The sequence below is a fragment of the Amblyomma mixtum genome, chromosome 4 (genome assembly GCF_055824585.1).
Source record: "Amblyomma mixtum isolate Tamu chromosome 4, ASM5582458v1, whole genome shotgun sequence".
Lineage (NCBI taxonomy): Eukaryota > Metazoa > Arthropoda > Arachnida > Ixodida > Ixodidae > Amblyomma > Amblyomma mixtum.
In genome coordinates, this window is record NC_143015.1 from 24,285,605 (window position 1) to 24,292,048 (window position 6,444).

Consider the following 6,444-nt stretch of genomic DNA (forward strand, 5'->3'; position numbering starts at 1 on the left):
CTGTTTTTCTTTCTGGGTATGCCCGTGCTGTCTGCTGTTGTTCGCATGTGATGCGGCTGTGGCAACCAGAGCCATAAATATCTTTGATAGGTTTATGGCAAATCAATTCAGGGCTAACCACAACGATGTTCTATTTACCTTACTACAGCGTACTACGCTTCTAACACATTGCTCTTCAAAGAGTAAATATAGAAGCATCTTCGGCTTGATTACTGTATATGTCCGCGATTGTCCGGCCTACTCTGGTTCGAGCCGTGTTTTCTAGCCACATGGGGTGTTTCTAAAGCCGATGATCAAAAAGCTGCAGAATCTGGGCTTTTTACTAAGGACTGTAGAATATGCTCCGGTAGGAAAAGTATAAACGTATCAATGTGTGCTTCGTTAGACCAAATAAACAACCTTTAAATCTATCGTCGGCACTTCAATTTTTGCGTCCCATAGAGGGGAGAATGGGGAATAACGCCACTGAAGCATTGAAATCGCAGCTATACTTTCTTGTTCACAAATATCAGAGCCCTAACAGTGCTGAATTAGCGGACACCGTCATGGCATCACGGTCACCAAGTATGAAGAGCCCAGTTGAGTAGATATACAGTGAAATTTAATGAAATCTGAGACTTCTAAATTCTAAAAACGTTTTCTCCATGCACATCTAAAATATAGTTGTAACCCTCTTCAAATAACAGACGCCGTACTCAGACTGTACCCGGAACTGATCTCTTCCATGTCACACTACAGTCTATGCAGTTCTACCTCCGGACTCTGCGCGTAGGGTGGGTACGCGATGTTTTGATTTTCCTGCGTTAATCTCAACTTTTTTCTGTTTTATTTTCACAGCTGTTGCTTTTTCGCTAAGCCTTGTCGAAGGCACATCTGGTACTGTTCCAGTGTCAGAATGTGTGGTCAAATAGTTGTTCATGCCCACCAGACAGAGTGCGACGCTGATGTTCGCAAGACTTCCAGTGCGCTAGAATTACTGGCCGCGGTGAATGATTTCAGCGATGTGCGTATGGTTGTTGTGAGTCACACAAACAAAAATACTCGAACAAAAATTCCCACGGACCGGATTCGAACCCACAAATTTCTCGTGCGAAGCGAGTACAGAACCTCATAGCCACGACAACTTTTTTTCTTTATTGCATTTTCACAACGGGTACAAAGAAGTAAAACATGTCAGCAACACTTGCACTGACACGGCAGGTTAAATTTTTTTCAGTTCAACCAAGTTATCCAACACATTAAACCAAGTTGGGAAGTGTATCAGCCCATAGCCACGACAACTGCCATGTTGCTTGATGGACAGAAGTGGACAACGACTGTGCGGCAATTCAGTGGCGTTTTCGGCGGAACTTTCCGTGACGTCATCCTGGGTGGCGCGGGCGAACAGTACGTGGATGATGTATGCCATAGAGTTTCTCACTATTACCTAGAGGGAAAGCTGGCAACCCGTCTATGGGAGTTTGCATGGAGGCCCCTCGTGACCACTTCAGCCACCATGGGCGCTCAAAGCATCATGGGGCGGGGAGCTACCGACTGCAGAACTACAACTTTTGGCCAAAAGATAATAGAAAAATAAAGCTGTTCGATAACTACAAATGTCCTAACATTCAATATCTTGTCTAATGATTGCAACAAATGAGCAAAAAAGCATTTAAGTGCAAAGTTTGCCCAAAATAAGAGCTGGCTAGCTTTCCTATTGGCCAAGTAATGAACACTACAAAAACTAATATAACAAGCGCACTTTTAAAAGCAAATATGTTTTCAAAAAAATGTTGTTGCTTAGATACTTTGAGAGGTATTTTAATGACATTTCGAAAAAAAAGAAACATTTTATTGGCGTTGTGTGCTGTTGCGGTTTCACTACTATGGCTTTCACACACTGCGTTCGCTCCAAAGTCGTCTCCGCACACTAAAGTCCCTGTATTTAGCGCACACGCGATAGCGTTTTCAAAATGAAACATCTGAGTAGTGCCACTCCGTGTTCCCCCAAAAACTACGACTGCCCCGCAACAAGTAGCTCACCGCCCCATGATGTTTTGAGCGCCCATGGTGGCTGAAGTGCAGCGCCGCCAGCTTTCCCTCTAGGTAATAGTCAGAAACTCTATGATGCATGCAAACTCCGTCTCCGTTGACGGGGTGGAAAGCTACAGCGCGCTGGCCTATAAAACATCCATGCATCGCCCACTCGCACCGGCCTGGAGCCAAACATGGGCCAGGCAAAGTAAAAAATAAAATGAAATAAAAATGAATACGCAAAAGAAAATAAAAATAAAAAGGTGTTAGTAATGGCCAACCAAAGGTGTTTGAAAAACAGCTCAGCAGTCGCTAGTGTGGTAAACTGCTTGCTATCATATCAAAAGCTTGCTCTCGCAGCGCATGACTTGGGTTTTTAGTGCCCTGGCACTTACAGTATGCATTCCCCGCCTTTAACCGTTGTGAGTTTCTCTGTTTGTCTGAAGCCGGTTTTTTCGGCAGGCTGCTCACCTACCCACTACCGGGTAGGCATAGAGCGAGGGAGAGAGCTGTTTAACAAAAAACGACTTAAGCTGGCGTGAATTTTCGCTGATATGCTACCATGCGCAGAGGAGGGAACAGGACAGTAAAGATAGTAGAAGAAGCGTGCTAGAAAAGAGTGCGGTCATTGAAGACAATGGCAACGCAATTGTTCACGGCGTGATGGCTTCTTTGTATGAGAGCTAAGTTGTTTTGTGCAAGTACTCCGGGGTGATCAAGTGCCCGGGTTATTTAGAGCTTGTCCAAAACACCAATACTATCTAAATAGGCAAATAGGAATATCATTGCACGCCGCTGCTGCCTATAGCCGCCTAAAGGACCTAATAGAGAGTCCACTGTGAGTGGCAGTTGGGTGACGGACAGCATGCATCGTTCATAGACCGCACTTTCGTTGGCGTACGCTGGATATGAAAAGAGTTTAGAATACAGTCTCTATTTAGCCGAGTTGTGACAATACCCACTGTCTGCTTGCTTTAAATGTATCGTAGACTGTTCATAAATGCAGGATTAAATTGTTTCGAGATGACACAGAAGCCCGAGTGGTAGCCATGATTTTGAGCTGTGGGTGGATAGAAGAAAAAAAATGGGCAATGATGATTTGGTAAGTTCCAAAGGCGATTCTTTTCAGTTATTGCACGCTCAGTTATGTTTGGAAGTCGATTTTGGTCAAATAGACCGTAGTAAAATCTCGGCGGCAGCCCGTGCCAAATTTCACGGTCGCCATCGTCTCAGGTGTGCTCAATTATGTTTGGATGCCGATTTTAGTCTGAATAGACCAAGCTAAAATATCAGCGGTGGCCCGGGCCAAATTTGGAGCTCGCCATCGTATTGGGCACGCTAAATTGTGGTTTGACGTCGATTTTGGTCTAAATAAACCAAGGCCAAATCTCGGCATTGGCCCGTGCCAAACTTGGCGGTCGCCATTGTGTCAGGCACGCTCAATTGTGGTTGGACGTCGATTTGGTCCTAATAGACCAAGGTGAAACTCGGCGCTGGACCAGGCCAAATTTGGCGGTCGCCATCTTGTTGGGCACGCTCAATTATGATTGGATGCCGGTTTTGGTATGAATAGACAATGGTCAAATCTCGTAGGCGGTCCTGGCGAAATTTGGAGGTCCCCGCTCACGCAGAGGAGGAAGCTATTGCATTAGCTGTAGCATCTAACCCCAACGCCGTTGTGGTCACTGATTCCCAGAACGCCTGTCGCAACTTCAATAACGGATTAATTCACAAGTCAGGGTTGTCATTGCTGACCAAGCATCCACCCAACCAAGTCTCAGTCATCTGGTTCCCCGGTCACCTGGAACTACCAAGAGGAAACGAAGCCGCTCACAGGCATGCCCGAGCTCTTCTATACCGGGCGTCTCCCCCTGATGACCATGAAGGGTGCCGCGACCTAATAGGTTTAGCAGTGTATGCTGACAATCTCGCGCCATACAGAACAGCCAGAAAGGAGTACCCAACACCACACAAATTTCTCAATAAGTTAGAAGTTGTAGTCTCCCTTAGGAGGCTACAAACCAACGCATACCCAACACCAGCTAAATTACACCTGTGGTACCCTACACTATACTCTCCGCAGTGTCCACATTGTGGAGCGGTAGCTAACCTCTACCATATGGTGTGGGCATGCCAATATAATCCCTTAGCTGACCCCATTCCCAACCCCTCGGAGGAGCAGTGGGAGGCTATTCTGCTCAGCGATGATCCTGACCGTCAGCTCTGGCTGGTGGGGAGGGCCAGCGCAGCAGCGGCAGCCAGTGGACTACCGGACTAGGCGGCCCACCCACATGTTCTGGGAATATTGAAGAAATAAAGATATTTGTAATCAATCAATCAATGGAGGTCGCCATCGTTTCGGGCACGCTCCGTTGTGGTGGGTCATCTTGGTCTGAATAGACCAAGTTGAAATCTCGCCGTTGGCCCGGGCTAAGTTTGGAGGTTGCCTTGGTGTCGAGCAGGCTTAGTTAGGGTTGGCTTCAATTTTGATCTAAAGAGACTAAGGTCAAATTTCGGCGGTGGCACGAGCCAAATTTGAAGATTACCAACTTGTCGGGCACGCTCAGTTGTGGTTGGACATCGGTTTTAGTCAAATAGACCAAGGTGAAATCTCAGCGGCGGCCCGTGCCAGATTTGAAGCTAGCCATCTCTCGGGCGCACTCAATTATGGTTGGATGTCTATTTTGATCTCAATTGACCAAGGTCAAATCTCGGTGGTGGCTCATGCCAAATTTGGAGGTCGTTATCGTGCCACCAACACTCAGTTATGTTTGGACGGTGATTTTGTCTAAATGGACCAAGGTCAAGTATCGACGGAGACCCGGGCCAAATTTGTAGGTCACCATCATGTTGGGCATGCTCAGTTAAGGTTGAATGTCGATTTCGGTCCAAATAGACTAAGGCCAAATCTCGCCGGTGGCCCGTGCTAAATTTCGAAGTCGCAATCATGTCGTGCATGTTCAGTTATGGTTGGACGTCGGTTTTGGCCTAAACAGACCAATTGCAAATCTCGGCGGCGGCCCTGGCCAAATTTGGAGGTCGCCATCTTGTCGGGTTCGCTCAGCTATTCTCGGACGCCGGCATTGGTCCAAACAAACCAATGTCAAACCTCGGCGGTGGCCTGGGCCAAATTTGGTTTTGGTTTGGTTTATTGGGGTTTAACGTCCCGAAGCAATTAAGACTATGAGGGACGCCGTGGTGAAGGCCTACAGAAATTTCGACCACGTGGGGTTCTTTAACGCGCACGGACATCGCACAGCACACGGGCCTCTAGAATTTCGCCTTCATCGAAATTCGATCGCCGCGGCCGCGATCGAACCCGCGTCTTTCGGGTCAGCAGCCGAGCGCCGTAGCCACTGAGCCACCGCGGAGGGGCAGGGCCAAATTTGGAAGTCGCCATCTTGTCCGGCACACTCAGTTATTGTTGGACGTCGATATTGGTCTAAACAAGCCAATGTCAAATCTCGGCGGCGGCCGGGGCCAAATTTAGAGGTCGCCATCATGTCGGTCATGCTCGGTTATGGTTGGGCCTAATAAATCAATGTCAAATCACGGTGGTGGCCTTTGCCAAATATAGTGGTTGCCATTGTACCGGGTACGCTAAATTATGGTCGGACGTCGACTTTGGTCCAAATCGACGAAGGTGGAACCCTGGTGGTGGCCCGGGAAAAATTTCGAGGTCACCATCGTGTCGTGTACGCTCAGTTATGATTGGACATCCCTTTTGGTCCAAATCAGACAAGATCAAATTTGGGTAGTGGGCCGGGCCAAATTTGGCGATCACCATCGGGTCAGGCATACTTAATTATAGTTGGACATCGATATTGGTTCAAATTAGCCAATGTCAATTATTAATCTGTCAAAGTCAATCTGTTGCTATGCTGTGCTTCCCAAGGCTAAACCAATGCCAATCAGGCACAGTATGATGAGCGAGTTTAACGTTGTGCAGGGGAGCACTCTAAAAATGCTCTTGATCCGAGGAGTGAGTCGAAAAGAGCAACCACTATCTCTTTGCTTTAGACCTGTTAATTCTTACTATTCGAAAAATAAGTGGTATGTGCAGTAGCATTTCATTATAATACTAATTGACACAGATGAACATGAAATGATTACAGCTTCATAAGTGAAAACGACAGTGACTGGCAAAGTGTTTTCGGCTCATGGAGAATGAGGGAGAGAATGAGGAATACTGGTGTCTTACCTCTGGGATCAAGGACATGAAAAAATTGTTCTGGTAGTCTTAGTCATCAACTCTACAAAGTCATCACCGTTGTATGTAAGAGTTTAAGTGGAGAGAGAGGGGCATGTAATTCTCGCCAAAGTACACCTCGCCTGCCCATCGCTCCACTCTAACTGAATCTTTCAATCACGTTCTTTCCTGAATGTTTTGCAACGTCAGAGAGCGATTCCTCCCGCGAATCTGGTTTATTG